At 45.8% G+C, this 19,692-nt stretch overlaps 1 pseudogene; it reads right to left on the reverse strand.

Annotated features, from left to right (window-relative positions):
• Positions 1 to 5,000: 5,000 nt before the first annotated feature.
• On the reverse strand, positions 5,001 to 5,879 carry LOC116091846 (annotated as a pseudogene).
• Positions 5,880 to 19,692: the final 13,813 nt, after the last annotated feature.

The raw sequence follows: 19,692 nt of genomic DNA on the forward strand, positions 1-19,692 counted from the left end.
AAAAAAAAAAAAAAAAAAAAAAAGAACTGCCTCTAGATAGAGAGGAGACATAGGATGTGACCATAGGCAAATGGCAGTGTATAAAGGTATAAAAGGAAAGGCAGTGAGTTAGGATAAGTTGGCTTGTTTTTGATTGGGCATGTTAATTAGGTGAGCCAAAGGGGGCTTTTGATTGCTGGACTTCAATACTTTGATAGCTGGACCTTGATGGTCAGCATCAGGGGGAGGAAGTGGCCAGATAAAGAATCAACCTCTGCTAGCTTTGGGAATGTAATCTAATGGTCTCTAACAAGGTAGAGAGGTTAGGAGAAAAGACGAGGCCTACCAGAGCCATGCTCACCACGAAGGAAATGATCAGAGTCCCTTTACCATGCTCATGAAGGGTCTTCCCCTCATATTTAATTCTTCTGAGAAATACCTTCCCAAATGGGCCCAGAAGTCTACCTTTTAGTTGATCTGAGACCCAGTTAGGTTGGTGACCAAGGTTAGCAGCATTGAGAAAAATCACTCTAGTGTCATCACTCCAGAGCCAATGACAGCATTTCCTTCACTTCTGAAATGACTGTGTTTGTCAAGCGAAAACACAGAGCAACAGTCAGGGAGCATGATAGAGTTTCAAATCTCCACAGCTCTTTCTGAGCAACAACCGTTGTCACACCACTGTCAGCATCAATGTGAACAGTATTCTTCAATTGATGCCTTTGGGGATTTACAATCGACCCCCTCACAATGGAAATCATTTGCCTCTGCTGGTTGTGAGTGGAAGGTACTTCCCACTGAGGTCTTACTAATTAGGGAATCTGTGGCTTTCTGTTTTACTTCTTTGCTGTGAGTAAATACTCCTTCCTGCTTATGATGGATGTCTCTAGAATTGTGTTCATTAGCTAAAAGTGGATGCTTGGTTGTTAAAATGTTTCAGGTCCCATCAAACCACACAGCCTTCTGCCATAGAGGCTCCTTTCCCAGTTCCCAAGCCACATCCCCAGGGTTAAAATGGCAAACGTCCCATCCTGGGGTGTCCCTTCAGTGGTTGAACAGGGACGGTGAAGACTGTCTCCCTCATTTTATCTACCTACCCATTCTTCCGTACAGTGGCTTTTTCTCTTTCCTATTTCAGAGAATTAATTATTTGAAACTGCCAGAAATATCCTTGGATCTCACAGCAGTTGCCACTGCCCATCAGTGAGAAAGTGCCTGCAATCACTCTGCCAGGAATTACTGTGCTCTGAGGTCAGGGGTGGCAAACGCAGTGAAAGCCATTCTCTTTCTCGACATTAACACACTTTGTAGATAATTATATAATTTTCCCAGTATCCCTGGGGATTTGCTTCAGCTGCCCAATCTCATGAGTGATCTTTGACAATAGAAAATTGCAGGTAATTTCTGTTTGTTTGGGTGCCGTTTCTATAGTAATGGGAGTAATTTTTAATAAATGGAGAAAGTTGTGCCAGGCATTTTGATCAATAAATAACCTTGTCTTTTCTTTTTCTTTCTTTCTTTTCTTTAAAGTGCTCACAATAGAGATTTGAAGCAGAAGAAACAAGTGAGCAAGAACGATCCCAGAGTTTTTTTGTTGCTTGTCTTTTGGGTCCGATGGCATTTCCATTCTAAACAGTCAGCAACAGGCCAAGGGAGGGCTGGTTTGTCTGTAAGATCCCATACGAGGGTGTGGGGCTCCCTGGTAGGGGAAGGGTGAAGGCACCAGTGTGACTGGAAAACAAGCATCCGTTTTCCCCCACCCACTCCCATCAACAAAGAAGACCAGTGAGAACCTCACACAACCCATCAGAGGGTCAGGAAGATGGAGGATACAGAGCACATCTTGCACAACTGCTCATCTTCACTCCAGGACTTAATAGCCATGACTATTTGTATTTCTAAACCAATGGGTTTAGAATGGTAATGGGTGCCCATAAACCAGCACGTGACTTTCTTTTCCAGCTACTAAACAATAAACGGGGCATCATGCCTGCTTTCCTTTATCCACTATGTTTATTGAGACCATGTCACACAGGAATCAAAAGGCCTTAGGTCGATGCAGTTTTCAACATGGCAACTGTGCCCAAGGAGTTAGCTTTAATTGTCAACTTGATATAACTGAGAATCAACTGGAAAATAAAAAGCCTCAGTGAAGGATTGTCTACATTGCATTGGCCTTTAGGTAAGTTCATTGATGTGGGAAGATCCAGACCACCGAAGGAGGCACCATTCCCTAGGCAGAGGGTCCTAGACTGGATCAGAATGGAGAAATCAAGCTGAGCACACAAGTAGCGACTGCATGTGTGCATTGACTCTTTGACTGTGGAAGTGCTGTGAGTAGCTGTTTGAAGTTCCTGCCTTAACTTCCTCCAGGGATGGACCATGACCTGGAATTGTAAGCTAAAATAAACAACTTTCTGGGCTGATTTTTGTTGGAGTATTTTGTCAATGCAACAGGAATGAAACCAGGTCGCGTGGAAACTTGGAGTAGGAATATCAACAGCCTGGCCAGGGTCCTGGTGTCCATCTAGACTCCTCTAGAAACACAGATGAGGCAAGGATTCCAGAGCAAGTGTTGGATGTGGGAGTGAGTCCCAGGGGGCTACAGTGGGGTAGTGGAGAAGGGAGACTCCTAGGAAGAAAAGGCGGTCAGTAGAGAATGTGGGAAGGAACCGCAATGTGTACCTCAAAATGGTCTCATCTGAGGTAAAAGGGCCTTGGTTCGCTAACGCCAGGGTTCGTCTTGCTCCTGTGTTGTATTATTTCTCTATTTCTGTCTGGAGTAGGATGGTTGGGTCATGTGGGGCAGATTCACTTGAACAGTCAGAGAAGGCAAGTAACCAAGAGGAGCATACACTCATGTAGGCTGGGGCTCAACATGATGAACTGTCCCTGGCACACAGGGAGGTGTGGGGACATGCCTGGAAGATGGAGAAGATGCAGTGTGCTCCATTTGATAGGTAGATCAAGGAAGAATGATTCCTGAGACTCTCTGGGACAGTGGTGGGAGGGGGGCACTGGCTTCTAGAAGGTAACCAAGATCACAGAGATTCTACCAGCAGGAAGGTACCAGGGATGCATGTTCTTGAAGACTGTCAGCCTATGTCACAGGTTGGAGAGATGCCTCTGTGCACTGTGTGAATGTACTGGAATGCAGGAGGCTGTTTCAGAAGCTTACAAGAAGTGGCAGGTGTGTAAGCCAGGCAGTCACAGCACTCTAGAGTGAGAGGTTGGTTAGGACGGGAAATTCCAGGTGTCATGGCAATGTAATCTACAGAGCCTAGAATTTCAAATGTTGGAAGTCTGACATCCTTGGGAAAGATGAGGATAAAACCAGCCAATCTGATGACCAATTTGGCTATGAGGCCAGAAACCTCTGGGAGACTCAGACGTGCCTGCCCTCTCCCCAGACTCCTCTGTAAGAGGGGGGCTTGCAGCGATGGAGCCCAAGACTGGAAGTCTCCATTCTTGATGCTCTCTTGGACAACACCATCAGACATGGAGGCCATGCAGTTAATACATCTTCCTGGCATGCTATGCTCTCAAGGGTGTGTGTGGACCCTCCAGACACACCTCTGTCTTCATGGTACTGATTTTAGTTTAAAGTGACCACTGAAATAGGGTATGGCTCATCACTCTTCCCTGGAAGCTTGTTGTCTCTTTGGTCTGCAGCTCTGTACTTTACTATGGACATGCAAACGCATCTCCCAACTATCCAGACCCCTTAGCTTTTGTCTTAGTCAGGGTTTGTATTCCTGCATAAAACATTATGACCAAGAAGCAAGTTGGGGAGGAAAGGGTTTGTTCAATTTACATTTCCACATTGCTGTTTATCACCAAAGGAAATCAGGACTGGAACTCAAGCAGGTCAGGAAGCAGGAGCTGATGCAGAGGCCATGGAGGGATGTTACTTACTGGCTTGCTTCTCCTGCCTTGATCAGCTTGCTTCCTTATAGAACCCAGGACTACCAGCCCAGGGATGGCACCACCCTCCCTTGATCACTAACTGAGAAACTGCCTTACAGCTGGATCTCATGGAGGCATTTCTCAAGGGAGGCTCCTTTCTCTGTGGTAAGTCCAGCTTATATCAAGTTGACACACAAAACCAGTCAGTACACCTTTCTATCTGGATGCTTTTATCTGATAATTAGCCCCAAGTACCATCCAGAAACAGTTGCACCAGGATTGACAAGAAGTCAAGGTTCCCTTTCCCACCAACAATGCCAGTACGATGCCGCAGCACAATCCTTGTATCAGGTGCTGAGAGCTTTGAAGAAGCCGTTTCCCTCACTTCTCCTGAGATGGGGTACAACCATACAAAGGGCTAGACTGGTGAATTCAAAGTGCTCAGTGAGCATGCTCAAAGGGTGTGAGCACCGCCGGCCATGGGGTCTGTCTTTTGGTTTCTATTGCTGTGGTAAAACACCATCACCAAAGAAAGCAAGCTGGGGAGGAAAGGGTTTATTTCACTCACCCTTCTGTATAACAGTTCATCACCAAAAGCAGTAAGGGCAGAAAATCAAGCAGGGCAGGAGTCTGGAGGCAGGAGCTAATACAGAGGCCATGGAAGGGTGCTGCTTACCGGTTTGCATCTCATGGCTTGATCAGCCTGCTTTCTTATAGAACCCAGGACCACCAGCCTAGGAATGGCACCACCCACCATGGACCAGGCCCTCCTCCATCAATCATTAGTTAAAAGAATGCCTTATAGCTGGGTCTTTTTGTGTGTGTGTGTGTGTGTGTGTGTGTGTGTGTGTGTGTGTATCCAAACTTTGATAGATTTTCATAGATTAGGTATTTTCAAAATATCAAATTGACAACATCTGTGAAAGCCCAATAATGTCCAATCTCTCAAGGGCTATTTGCTGTCCAGAGTAAGCCTTGGAGAGAACAGTAACACATTAACAAGTTCAGCATTAAAAGATCCCACCACTTGAATCACATTATCCTCACAAGGGCAAAGGTCTTTTTTTTTTTTAAAAAAGAGACTTAATTCATTTGCTTTCGTCATATAAAAACCCTTATGTGGTAGCCACAGCTGGAGCCTGGGTCCTCTGAACAGAGACTCTGGTGTGGGTTTTCACAAGATGATCAGTTAATTCCTGGTAGGGAGACTTGGTGAACACAGTCTCTTTCCAGAGGTGGGGGGTCAGGGAGCTGTAGGCCTTGGAGATGGCATCAAAGGTGGCCTTGGCAAAGCTGCCCAGGGTGGCAGTGCAGCCTCTGACTGAAGTGTAGGAGTCATCTATACCAGCCATCATCAGTAGCTTCTTGGGCACAGGAGCAGAGACAATGCCAGTGCCTCAGGGGACAGGGATGAGATGCACCAGCACAGAGCCACAGCGGCCTGTCACCTTGCATGGAACAGTGTGAGGCTTGCCAATCTTGTTCCCCCCAGTAGCCTTTCCGCACAGGGACGATGGAAAACGTGGCCAAGATGATGGCCCCTCAGATGGCAGTGGCAACCTCCTTGGAGCATTTAACACCAAGACCAAGGTGACCATTGAAGTCCCCAATAGCAACGAATGCCTTGAACCTGGTCCACTGGCCAGCACGAGTTTGCTTCTGTACTGGCATGATTTTCAGAACCTCATCCTTTAGGGATGACCCAGGAAAAAGGCAATGATCTCAGACTCCTTAGTCTCAGGCAGGGAGAACAGGTAGATTTCCTCCAAAGACTTGATCTTCATGTCCTTAACCAGGCGGCCCAGCTTGGTGACAATGATCCACTCCTGGTCTTCAGCTTTACCTCCGCAAGCCCCATGGCCTCAACCACAACCACAGCCTCAACCATGACCAAGGTCCCTAAGACCGCTGCCAAATCATCTGTGGAAGCCACCTCGGCCTCCTAATCCTGGGTCCCCGGGTCCTCCGGGCCCTCCTGCTGCACCAAGTGTCATCAGCCATTTGGTGTTTTCCCAGAGAAGAAGAAGCAGGGAGGTCTTTAATTATATCATTCCTCATGTGCTACTTATAACTGGGTCTTATGAAGGCATTTTCTTAATTGAGGTTCTTTCCTTTCAGATGACACTAGACTGTGTCAAGCTGACATAAAACTAGCCAGCACAATCGACTCTTTGTCACACTTGACACACAAATGCATCACTGTTAGCCAAAGGTTATTTCCTTTCTTGTTTTCCCCCAAGATCACACATTAATAAAAGTATTACAACATAAACCATTTTACAAACTTTAAAATTTGTAAACAGTTTTTACAATTCAGCCACTTTAAAATTCAGTTTCCTTTTAAAATCCAAAATCTCCTTTTTAAACCTAAAAGTCTCTTTTAAAATTTAGTCTCTCAACTGTGGGCTCCCGTAAAATAAAAAATTGATTAAATCCTTTCTTACTTTAAGAAGGAAGAACCAGGGCACAGTCACAATGTAACCAGAGCAGAACCACACCCCAACAGTGTAAATAACTCAGCATCCAGTGTCTGGGAGTCACTCACAATCTTCTGGCCTCCACCAAGGGGCTTAGGTAATTTCTCTAGCTCTGCCCCTATAATACATGCATTTGTCTTCAAAGGTCGTGAAGGCTGAACTCCACTAATGCTGCTGTTCTTACAGGTCATCCCATGGTACTGGCACCCCCAGAATGCTAGGGTCTTCTGCAAACCAAATAACTGCAACTGGGCTGCACTTTATCAATAGAATCTCCTGGGCTCTCTTCGTGGTGCAAAAGCTCAACTTTTCTCCATGACCCCTTCAACCCCAGGACTTCCATTGCTGTACCTTTGCCAATGGCCTCTCCTGGCCTCTCCCAGTGTGAACCCTTAGTTTCTCTGTATAATCCTGTCATGCCTTCAAACTCAGTACTACCTGGGTGACTCTTACACTACCACATTTGGCTGCCAGCACTAGGTACAGCCTTGGCTGCTTCTAGAACACAGCTTCTGTGTGCTCTCAGGAAACGCTTCCCGGAAGACTTTTGCTGGTTTCTCAGCTCCAGCTGACCAGCACCCATTGTCCCAACAAAGCAAAGGATTTACGTTAGCGGTTCTGGTCTCTTGTTAATCGTGGCTGACTCTTCAGCTCCAGCTGGCTGGACACTGCAGACTCTTCATACCGATGGCTAGCAGAGTCTCTGATTCCCTCTTACATATCACAAGCCAGGCCTCCATCATCTACATGGCTCTCAACAGTCTCAACTCCTAAGGTTGTACAAAACAGCCCACCAGACTCTCAGCACTTGATGGCTTTTTCTGGCCCAAAGTTCCAAAGTCCTTCCACAGTCCTCCCTCTCTAAAACATGGTCAGGTCCATGACAGAGATACTCCACTGCCCTGTTACCAACTTGTCAAGTTACAGTTTCTATTTATGCAATGAAATAGCATGACCAAAGAATCTTGGGGAGAAAAGAGGGTTTTTTTCGTTGTTTTTGTTTTTGTTTTTGTTTTTTGCTATACTTCCACATCACTTTTTATCATTGAAGGAATTCAGAGCAGGAGCTCAAACAGGGCAGGAACCTGGAAGCAGGAGCTGATGCAGAGGCCATAGAGGGGTACTCTAACTGGCTTGCTCCTCTTGTCTTGTTCCTCATGCTTTGCTCAACCTACTTCTTTATAGAACCCAGGACCACTACTCCAGAAATGGCACCACCCACAATGGGCTGGGCCCTGCCCCATTAACCACTAAGAAAATGCTTTACAGGCTGTGTACAGCTGGATCTCATGGAGGCATTTTCTCAATTGAAACTCCTTCCTCTCAGACAACTCTAGCTTGTGTCAAATTGACATAAAACTAGACAGGACAGAACCTCTGGCTCTAATACAAACTATGGAAATAAGATCTATTATCATTACTTGCAAACAGCAGGAAGGTTGCATCAGGTGGGAAGGTTGTTGCTCTCAGAGAGCTGCAGGACAAGGCTGATTCAACAGGGTCTCATGATGAGTACAGACCCAGGCAACAGGGGTGGGGAGAGTCATATGCCATGAGGAACTGGGAAGTCCGCACCTCCAGCTAAGTGTAGAAAAGCTCTGTTCACACACAGGAAACACTGACTCCCATAGGCTGGGTCCCACTCCATCCCAGATACTCTCCTTTGCCACCTGTGCTTCTCAGTGTCTTGCCTAGGGCAGTGCCAGGCCTGACAGCACAGGCTACAAGCTCGGGCATTCAGGAGGCTGAAGCATAAGGAGTTTGGAGGCTACCCTGAGCTACAGAGTGAGTTCAAAGACAACTAAGAGATAACCTGTCTCAAAATGAAGAAACAAGGTAGTTCTGGGGTACAGCTCAGTGACAAAGCTTATGCTTAGTGCATGTGAGGCCCTAAAGCAGGATCCAGACCTCTATGGCCTCGAAAAGTAAATACCCACCACAGTTCTTATGAATAAAGTTTTATCATCACCCACTAAGTCTGTTCGTTCACACCTAAGCTCTTTCCAGCCCCATGGCAGCTGAACTGAACCATACAGACTGAAAACTTTCCCCAGGTGGTCCTTCACAGTAGAGGCACTCTGACCCTTGATCAGGATGAATACAGGAGCATGTAGGTGCACTAGTGTAGTTTTAAATTACAGAATATGCAGGAGGCTGAGGATGTGAGGAGGCTGAGGAAAGGAAGGCAATGTCCTTGCACCTGGAGGCTGAGGTGTGTGGTTGTACTCCAGCACCAAGAGGAGAGCCAGAGGTCCCCTACCTCCCACAATAAACAGAACATGTCAGGCTCACTTCTTTTACAACAACCTGGGGAAATGTCCACCTACAAGAGGGCAAATTCTCTGTGACTGGAGCCAGAGAAGCTCACCATTGGCCTCTTTGTTGGTTTCCCTTCCTGGAAAGCTGGGGCATCAGAATCTACTTCTCATGGAGGTCATTGTTAGACTCTAAGGTGGAAGCTTGTATGGAGCAATGTTGGGTCTCATCTGCAGGAGATACACCAAATACTTGAAAACCAAATTTCAATGGTGCTTCTGTGCTGGAGCCAGGGAGAAGCAAATACAGTAGGTCTTGTGTGTGACTGGAGCCAGTCCAACACAATGCTACTACAGCCCAACAATACCACTAAAGCCCAATACAACACTATACCACTATAGCCAACACAACACTGCTACAGCCCAGCACAGCACTGCTACAGCCCAACAATACCACTAAAGCCCAATACAACACCACACTGTTACAGCCTAACACAGCACCACTACAACCCAACACAACACCACTACAGCCCAACACAACACTGCTACAGCCCAACACAACACTGCTACAGCCCAACACAACACTGCTACAGCCCAACACAACACTGCTACAGCCCAACATAACACTGCTACAGCCCAATACAACACCACTACAGCCCAACACAACACTGCTACAGCCTAGCACAACACCATTACAGCCCAACATAACACTGCTTCGGCCCAACACAACACTGCTATAGCCCAACACAACACCGCTACAGCCCAACACAATACTGCTATAGCCTAACACAACACCACTACAGCCCAACACAATACTGCTACAGCCTAACACAGCACTGCTATAGCCCAACATAATACTGCTACAGCAGTGGTTTCTTTGACACGGGGTGGGATTACGTTTTTAGGGTGTATGTGACTAGGCCCCTCCTCTGCCTCCGGAGTGCTCTAACAGCAAGACCATTGGCAAACTCTGTGCTTCTTCTTGGTTTGCACAGACCAGAACAGCCAGCAAATAACTTCCTATTATCAAGTCTAGCCGGGTCTCCATACAGGGATGCTGGCACAGGAGGTGTTTCCTAGTCTCCTTGTCTTAGACTGAAGCAGAATGATACTTTAATGTTTTGGGTATCAAACCTCACTCAGTTTGCTTTTAAGATACATGACATCTCCCCTCTCTCTTTGCTGAACACAAGAATAAAGCCAGTGTATGCATGTAAGCTGCTGTTCCTCACACCCATACTCACGCCTGTGTGGATGCCACCTAGCCACCCAGAGTCACAAGTCTGACCCACACCAGCCTAATGAAGGTCTTGTCTCTCTATCCATCTGTTGCCTTTTCAGTGCATCCTTGAGAAAAATCTCTGGCCTTCCTAGGTCATGTGGCCTGGATTTAATTCTCACTAGAGAGATGGGTACATCCCACTTCTACACTATGCTGGACCACCTGTCCCATCCTGAGTGGCAGCTGGGGACCAGGAAGGCAGCAAGGCTTTGGGGATAGACTACATTAACAAGGCCCTTTAGCCCCCTTCCCAAGGACACTTGGAGTGATTTCTTTCTGCAAACTTGGAAAGAGACTATTAAGAACTAAATTCTCATGTTTCACATTAGCCTAGCTCCACATAACTCTATCTTCTTTCTGCTCTCCATTTTGAAACTCGTCCTTCATAGGCACTGGCTCTGCCATGGCCACTGCCAGCTAATGTTGGTGCCCAGGATGGGAACTACAGGGCCACCAGTTTCTAGAGATGCTAGGTTGTAACTCACCCAGAGGAAAGAGTTGATGTCCTCTGAGAAGCAGGAACCAGTGACAAAGTGGTGGATGCTAATTTCTTAAGGAATGGCAGTGGCATTACCAGGTAGGTAATGAATTCAGGCTTCTTTCTTCCCTCTACAACCTGCAGCAGCTTTTCCCATCAACTCCAGGCATTCAAATGAAGATCTCCTGGGTATTCCTGGGATGGTTTGTCATCAAGGAGCACTCGCCTCTCCATCGAGGCCCAGAGTGTTCTAGCCTTAGTGGTTTCCAAATGCAACCAAGGAGAGGTCTGCATAGACTCAGCTGGTGGGGACTCCAGCACCACTCAACTCTTAGCAATGGAGCCCGATTGAAAGACCACACTTAGGGAAACTTTTTGAATCTACAACACACACATCACACATATACTGACATAGTGAAATCACCCCTTAAGGCAGAGGGCAAAAATCAGAGAGGGCCCAAGAGCTGCTGGGGCAATGTTTTCAAAGAACATCTTAACTTTGTTCTTTGAGAATGTCACTCATATTTGGTGCATTTTAATCACATCCCCTCGTACATCCCTCCAACTCCTCCAGGTCCTGCAACATGTCTCTCTCCCAACCTCACACCCTCTTTCTCTTTTTATATTTATGATCAAGTGAGTCTAACTAGTGCTACCTGTCTGTATGTAGGTGTGGGGTCATCCACTGAACCGTAGGTACCAGAGGGTGCTCCTCAAACCAAAGTGACTCAGTGTTTTCGACATACTTTGGGGAGAAAGCAGCCACTCTCCTCACTTGGAGACATGACTAAATGGCCAGTGTCTGTTGCCACTGACACACTGACAGGTGAATGCTGTCATTAAACTAGTACTGCCTGCTGACAGGTGAATCCCACGGTTCTTCACTGGACTAGTACTGCCTTCCAACTATGGTTTCCACTCTCACAGTGTGCTGTATGCACCTTCCCTGATGTGATGGACTGGAATCCTCTGAATCAAGTAAACTTTCTCTGCTAAGTTGTTTCTGTCAGTTACTCTCTCCACAGCCATGAGAAAGACACTAATGCAGAGAACCACCTTGTCCAAGCCTAGTCCATGCACAGGTCTCTCTGCAGAACAATAAGGCAAGCTGCTGTGTGTACACAGTGTCTACCAGTCACCTGATCTGATGGTCAATGAAGAGGCTGTCAAAGGAGAATGACTCAGCCATGAACACACGGAAAATCACAGGACCCCATGAGTAAGAGAAATCAGAGTCACTCCCCAAAACCAGCAAGATTCTGCTGAATCCAACACCAAGGCTCCTGGCTCCCTGCTCTCAGTCTCCAGAGCATCCCCTTGGGTCCTCACTACGATCTTGTCCTTCATGTCTGAGCCACTCTCAGACATTATGACCCAGACCACAGGACTGATCCTAGTGGAATCATCTACACAATGTCCCCTTGGCAGGAAGTCACTCATAGGGAGTCCTCCACCAAGGTTTAACCCTAAGCAATTCAGCCATCTTCTGACACAGTCCTCCTATCATGCCCCAGAGTTCAGGGTCCAAATATGTGAGCATTGACATCTGTCCTCTGGGACCCTAAATGATCCACTTCCCTCTACTCTGACTGGCAGGAGCCTGGACCACACATAGCTGCATCAGGCAGCCTGGCGCTGGAGTCACAAGTGGGGCACTTGGAGCATCCTTCCATAGGTTCTTCAGGGTTTTACTTTGGCTTACCCTGGCCTCTGTCCTATCAACAGAACATACCACAAAAAGAAAGCATTGGCATTTGGAGTGTGGAGGTTGGGTTTGGGGTCTGTCTTATTCTTTTCACTTAGAAATCAATGGCGCCATTCCTAACCTGTTCTCAAGATTTGCATCACCAGAAAAGCCTGTATTGATTTGGAAGCCAATGCCATACTCGTCCCGTAGGGAGTGTCATAAAAGCAGGCAGTGTGGAGTCTTCCAGAAAGCCTTTCCCTGTGCAGCCTCATTGGTGGACTGAGCCACAGCTCAGCCCTGCCGACTCCTTTATGGGCTGGCAGTGCTTGTCTCAGCAGGCAGTTCAGGTCACACTGCCCAAGGCACAGGCTCTGAGAGCAGAGAGGCATCCCTGCCACTCTGCCTGAGGTAGCATTGGACTTATACAATGGAGAAAAACAGAACCAGTACTAGCATGTATGCTACCCAAATAGTCAATTGCCATAAATAATGCCCCATTTCCAGAAATTCTATACTAAGAGACCAGCAGTAAAAGAGTGTGTTTAAAGCCATAGGATGGAATATTAAGGAATGATCGTGGAGTCATAAGGGAAGCCTTCTTTGGCCTGAGGATGTCAACACTACATCTTAGAAATTTATAATTAACAAATTTCAAAATCCAACAAGGCCTTCTCTCACCCATCAGTCTTTAAGCCCATGTATGTCTTACCTTCCTCTCTCCAAAGCACCAAGCCACAATCTCACACAACATGCAGAGTCTGGATCTAAATTTATAATGCATCTACGGTGGTTTGAGGACTAGTTATATCATGTTAGGCATAATTATGACCTAGTTAAGTATACAATGCATTTGGGTGGGATAGTTATATTGTGTTTAGTTATATTATGTTTATCATGACCTAATTATTGTTTTCATATGGAAATTAATCACAACATAAGAAGATTGATTGTGTGCCAAGTTGACAAGAAGTGGATTTGTGATGTCAATTATTGGTTGTCAACTTGACTATGTCTGTTGGGGAGGGGGTACACCTCTGAAAGATGTTTGCTTTACTTTGCGCTCCAGCTGGCTAGAACTACAGTCTTCACACCACACTCCCAGTAGAGACTTCCCTTCCCTCTGAAATGCCACAAGCCAGGCCTGTCTACACTGCTCTCAACATTCTCACCTTCCAGGCTCCTACAGATCAATTCACTGAGCTCTCAGTACTCTGTGACCTTTCTAGCCCAAAGTTCTAAAGCCCCTCTACAATCCTCCCTCAAAACATTGTTAGGTCTGTCACAGGAACACAATAACCTACTCCTGCCACTAAAATCTATATTACTCAGGATTCTCTAGAGTAACAGATCTTATAGAATGAATCTTATCATAGAGAGAGAGAGAGATAGAGATAGAGATAGATTTAGAGATAAAAATAGAAATATACACATACATATATATATACTTACACTTTGTGGTCCAGCTAATCCAACAATGACTGGCTATGAGTGGAACTGCCAAGAATCCAGAAGTTTCTTAGTTCACAAGGCTGAATGTTCCAGCTGGTAGATGCTGGAGTCCCAAAGAAGTCGGGTCTAATGTCAATGGGGGAGTGGACTTGTGAGCAAGGTGAGGGCAAGCAGGCAAAGAGGAAAAACTTTCCCTTTCCATATTCTTATAAAGGCTTCCAGCAGAAGGTATGGTCCAGATTATAGGTAAATCTTCCAGCCTCAAAGTTCTGGGATTTTTGTGTGAAGAATCTGTACTTCTGGTCAGCTGGAGCTGAAGTGTTAGCTGTGATTAGCAAGAGGCCAGAACCACTGAAGTAAGACCTTTGCTTTGCTGGGTTATTTGATGCTGGTTAACTAGAGATGAGAAATGTGTAGTGATTAAGAAGACACCCGCAGACATTGGTCACTAGGGTAGTTACACTGTTGGAGCTTGGTTTTGCTTTGTTCAGATTGTCACTGTGCCATGGTCTTCCCATCTTGAAGAAAGATATTTGACTTAGTTTTAGTTTTTACAGGAAACCACAACTGACAGACTTTGAACTTTGTGGATTTTTAGATATTGGATATTTTAAAGACACTAAACTTTTAATGTGTTTGAATTTGTAAGGACTATGGGACTTTTAAAGTTATTTATATTTTATATATGATATTAATATTAGTATTCTATTCAAGGATAAATGAGAAAGAAAAGGTCTAATTGAAAAGTGGTGTGTTTGTGTGTCCGTCTGATGAGGGGTCAGTTGTATTGTCTAGTTTTATTTTAACTTGACAGAAGCTAGAGTCTCTAGAGAGAAGCATCAATTGAGAAAATGTCTCCATAAGATCCAACCGTAAGGTATTTCTTAATTAGTGATCAATGCAGGAAGTTCCAGCCCATTGTAGGTGGGATGTACTGGTGGTCCTGGGTTCTATTAGAAAGCAGCCTGAGCAAGTCACGAGGAGCAAGCCTGTTAGTAGCATCCCTCCATGGCCTCTGCATTAACTCCTGCCCCCAGGCTCCTGACCTATCTGAGTCCCTTCTCTAACTTCCTTCAGGGATGGACTTTTATCTGGAAATGTAAACGAAGTAAATTCTTCCTTCCCCAAGTTCCTTCATCACAGCAATAGTAACTCTAATTAGGACACCATTTCACAAGGACAAACTCAGAATGGCTGCTTGACTGTCATCTCCCCCGAATTCTCCTGGGAAACAGGGTCTCACCAGCAGGCCGCCTACCCACCCCACACACCAGGACTTTGCACTGAGAAGATCCAGCTCTGACCCTCAGATCACCTCAGGAACTGAGGAACCCTGGTTAAGCAACAGTGCCTTGGGAGACACAGGGACATGAATTCACAGGTCATGGACCAAAGTCTACAAGGATGCTCTAGTCCCATTTCTGTCGATGTGATAAAACACGCTGACCAAAGGTAATTTATGTAGGGTTTAATTTTAGCTTACAATTTCACATTTCTGTCCATCATTGTATGATGTTAAGACAGAAACTTCAAATAGCTAATGACATCTGATGCACTGTCAAGGGCAAACGAATGTGCCCATGCACACTTTCCTTATATCAATTAATTTAAATAATATAACCTTTCCCAAGGGTGCCAAGGACCAATTATAACTCTTCCCCAATGATGTTAGGCTTTGTCAAGTTGACAAGTGACCATCACAACAAAGCTGATACCATCAAAGAAATGGCCTCTCCAGTTCACAGACTGAGAGACAGAGCTGATGGCGTTGCCAGTGACAGTGAGCCCTGGCTGAGGACCCTTCCTTCTTCTCATGCCCTGGTGTCCAAATCTTGATGTGATGGTTAATACTATCCACTTTGCAGGATATGGAACAACCTGGGATATCAGCCTCTGGGCATGTCCAAAGGGACTTTCCAGATCTGGTCAACTGAGATGGAAATACCCACTCTAAATTCACCATTCAGTGGTCTGGATTCCTGGGCTGAATGAAAAGAAGGAAGCTATGTGAACACCAGCATTCATCTCTGTCTGCTTCTGAATCTGGGGGCCCTGTGTGACCAGCTGCCTCTTATTCCTGTTACCATGACTTTCCAGGTGTGATACACTGTACCCTCCAACTGTGAGCCAAAATAAACCATTCTTTGCATCTTCTTCCCTCCCTCCCTCTGTTCTTCCTTCCCTTCCTTCCTTTCTCTTCCTCCCTTCCTTCTTTCCTTCCTTTCTTCCTTCTTCCCTACTTCTTTCTCCTTCCTTCTTTCCTTTTTCCTTCCTTCCTTCTTGCTTCTGTCTTCCTCCTTCCCTTCTTCCCTCCTTCCTTCCTTTCTTCTTCCTCCTCCTCCTTCTTTCCTTTTTCTTCCTTCCTTCTTCCTCCTTCCTTTCTTCCTTCCTTTCCCCTTTTCTCCTTCCTTCCTCTTTCCATCTTCCTTCTCATTCCTTCCTTCTTCTTTCTTTTCTTCCTCCTTCCCTCCTCCTTCCTTCCTTTCTTCCCCCTTCCTTCCTTTCTTCCTCTTTCTTTCCTTCTTTTCTTCCTCCTTCCTTCCTTTCTTCCTCCTTCCTTTCTTCCTTCCTTCCTCCTTCTTTTCTTTCTTCCTTTCTTCCTTCCTCTTTCTTTCCTTCCTTTCTTCCTCCTTCCTTTCTTCCTTCCTTCCTCCTTCTTTTATTTCTTCCTTTCTTCCTTCCTCTTTCTTTCCTTCCTTTCTTCCTCCTTCCTCATTCCTTTCTTCCTCTTTCCTTCCTTCCTCTTTCCTTCCTTCCTTCCTCATTCCTTCCTCATTCCTTTCTTCCTTCCTTCTTTCTTCCTTCTTCCTTCCTTTTCCTTTCCTTTCTTCCTCCTTCCTTCTTCCCTCCTCAAGTTGCTTTTCCTCAGGTGTTTGGTAACAGGAATAGGAAGAATCACTAATGAGCCTGACGAGGATTAGGGTTGAGTGCAAGTGGTTCTTGGGGGCCTCCCTTGTGTCACTTTGGTCCTTCACTATTGAGATGTCATTGACTCAAAATGAGTGCATCCCCCTTTTTCTTTTCTTTCTTTTGTTTTTCTTTTCATGTCTCCCAGTCTCAAAAGTGTAGATTCAGTTTTGCTTTAACCTGATTTTAATTCTGTCTCTTCTGGCTAAAGCTGCTTTCCTAAGTTCCCCTATTCCTCACAACCTGTGTCTTTTAGTGCTTTGAGAAGACACGGGTCCAGGTCCTTTGGGTTCTTAGAAGTCTGTGAAAACCACCCTGCCTGCCAATCCTCCCCCCAGCATTATTCCCTGTTGTGTCAAACTGGGGAAATAAATGAAAACCAGAAAAGAAGTGGGCTTGAGGGAAACATTTTCAAATCTCTATTTCTATAATTGAACACATTTCCATGACTCTGGTTTAAGAGACTCATGTATTCATTTTTCTTAAGCATTCTGGTAGTTCTTAATGGAGCCATTGCCTCACAGAAAATCAGGTTCTCCTTGGATTAATATCTCTGAAAATTAAGTTGATTTATAACCAATTTTCTCCTCGTTTAAACAGCGACCTGCAAGGGTTTCCCAGGGGAACCAACAGGATCTGGGAAATGATGTGTGGTTGAGACAGCTCAGTGAAGCAGGGTCTTCACAAACATGGGCATATGGCAGCCTTGCTTACGGAGTGGGATAATGCATTTCCTTGTATTGCATCCTTTTCCTCGTTTTGGAGGTACACAGGCACTTGGCTGAGGATGAGGAAACACTAACTGGATAATTACCAAACAACCCCATCTGATTTCTCAATTGCAAAAGATTAATCAAAACAAGGGGGGCATGAGGAGAGTCCTCTGAAACACTATCTGGTAAACCAGTCGTAAGACATTAAAGAGCATTAAAAGACAGATATATCTTGTTTGGGTCAGACAGTGCCAGCCCTGGAGCAAACAGGACACCAAACAAAGCCCTAGTACCAGGTGCGGGATACCTCTGGAGGATCCCACGGGGCCCTAGAACAATCCGGGTTCTCGCCATTGCTCTTGGTTGTCCGTGGAACTCTGAAGACAACACACCCTTTAGGTGCAAGATATAGAGCTGGGACTAAGCAGGAAGCTTCCTCCCGACAGGCTAAGTTTCAGTGTTGGCTGTGGTGAGAGGCTGCTGAGGATGAGTGGGGCCAGTAAAATCTTCATGGTCTTTGCACGGCTGCAAACTCTGTAATATTGTAAGACCAGCCTGCCAGGCATGACGTGCCATCGGTGCAATAATGACAGAACTGTCAGGAGCAACAGCCACTCCATGACTGGATTTAACGCCAACCACAAGAGGGAATCTATGCTCAGTACTCTGAACTCAGTTCAAAACCCACAGTAAAAGTGGCCTCGGACCCTGCAGGACTGGACACTCCTGCTTAGCTGAATTGGCCTAGCGTCAAATCACTTTTGAAATCTCTTTGTATTTTTACCCACAAACAAAGGCTACTCTCTCTGCCTTAATCAGAGATGCTTCTTACAGTGGTGAATACAGAGGTGAATACAGAGACCCATTGCTACACAAGATGCTGAGAAAAAGGATGGGTGAGGGCCCAGCCCCTAATGAAACGTGTGTGTTCCCCTTTCAGGCTTAAAAAACATTGTAGAGGAGAAGTCAGAAGGAGTAAAAAAGCCCCATGATCGGGAGGAGGGCTTCCTGTAAGTATCATTTTGTAAACACAGCATGGCCATACAGTAGCTGCATCTCCATAGTAGGCCCACACAAATCAGGCCACCTACTAATCAGCTATGAAGAGAGAAAGGGCTCACGGGAGTAATGGCCCCACCACTTACTGCTGATTTATTGGTAGCTAGCAGATTCTGGGAGCGATGGAGGAATGGTATACAGTTGTTCACCCACTGGCTCTGTTGGTTAGTTCTAAATCTGAGGTTACAGAGATGGCCCTAGTTAAACTCTGTGGGACACTAAACAAAGCAAAAATAGTAAATATGAGAAAGAGAATTGTAAAGAAGAGGAGGGGCTGGCTGGGTGGGAGGAAGGTGAAGGAGGAAGAGGGAGCACCCAGATGAATGTACATATATAAAACTGTCAAATCCTTCTGTATAAAAGATCAAAAGTTATCAGTGTTACAAATATTTTCATTTGTCAAGAACAACAACAAAAACCAATAACCGTGTTTCTCTCTTCTCAGACATCAACGCTCGAGGGCCACTGTGGGCAGGATCAGGATCATCAGAGCATTGCAAATTCACCTTTGTCACTGAGTGGGCACCAGATCCCCATCAGAGCTTTGTGGGGACAGAGTGCAGCACCAACTCTGCTGAGAGACTAAGGTGGCTGGCCCATCATGTTCAGAGTACTCAGGCCTAACATGTGGTCTCTGTGTGCATGCTAATCGGTTGGGGACAGAAAGAAGGTAAGTAGCTGTCCTCAATAGCGCCCCCTAGGGCCATTCTTTATGTTCAGTGTTTATGGTTAAGGAAACCAAGAGCCCTAGACCCTGCTTTAAGCATCACACCCACTAACGAGGGTACTTACCTGAGCATTTGGGGTTTTGTTTTCAGAGGAACACTTGGTTTTTAGCACTGGGGAACTGGACTGAGGACGTAGTATATGCTGATCCAGCATTCTACCGGTGAGCCACCTCTGAGCCCTCATTTTGCTTTTTATGTAGAGTCAAGGTCTCACTGTAAATGTCAGTGCTTACTAACCAGGGTTTCCGGATATGGTCGGTGGAAACTAAAACCGGGCCAGGTTGGAGGAGTCTTGGCAAAACTGAGTCAGAGACAAGTTTATTTCAAGCAATCAGACTTTTTTATACACGTAAGAACAGAATACAATGTGGTTGCCATGATACAACATCAGTTGCCAGCTAGACAGAGTACACAAGATTAATGTATAATAATAATGGTTTAGTCAAGTCCGACATGCTTTACAGGCTCGAAGGACCACAGAGGAACACTAGTGGCCTGAACGTTTCACAGCCTGAGGAAGTGCCTCGGTGTCTCAGGGTCTGAAAGGCACACAGTGCCCCAGGCAGGAGCTGTGGACTGAAACCTCAGAAACTCATGACCCATGCCTCCCAATGCAGCAAGAGCACCCAACTCCATGATTCTCTGCACCTCACTAAGATGTCTAGGTTGGTGTTGGATTCATTGCGTAGTCCAGGCTGGCCTTGGATATGGGATCCTCCCTCTGCCTCTCTGCCTCTGCCTCTGCCTCTGCCTCTGCCTCTGCCTCTGCCTC

Source organism: Mastomys coucha, unplaced genomic scaffold, assembly GCF_008632895.1.
Source record: "Mastomys coucha isolate ucsf_1 unplaced genomic scaffold, UCSF_Mcou_1 pScaffold15, whole genome shotgun sequence".
Classification (NCBI taxonomy): Eukaryota; Metazoa; Chordata; class Mammalia; order Rodentia; family Muridae; genus Mastomys; species Mastomys coucha.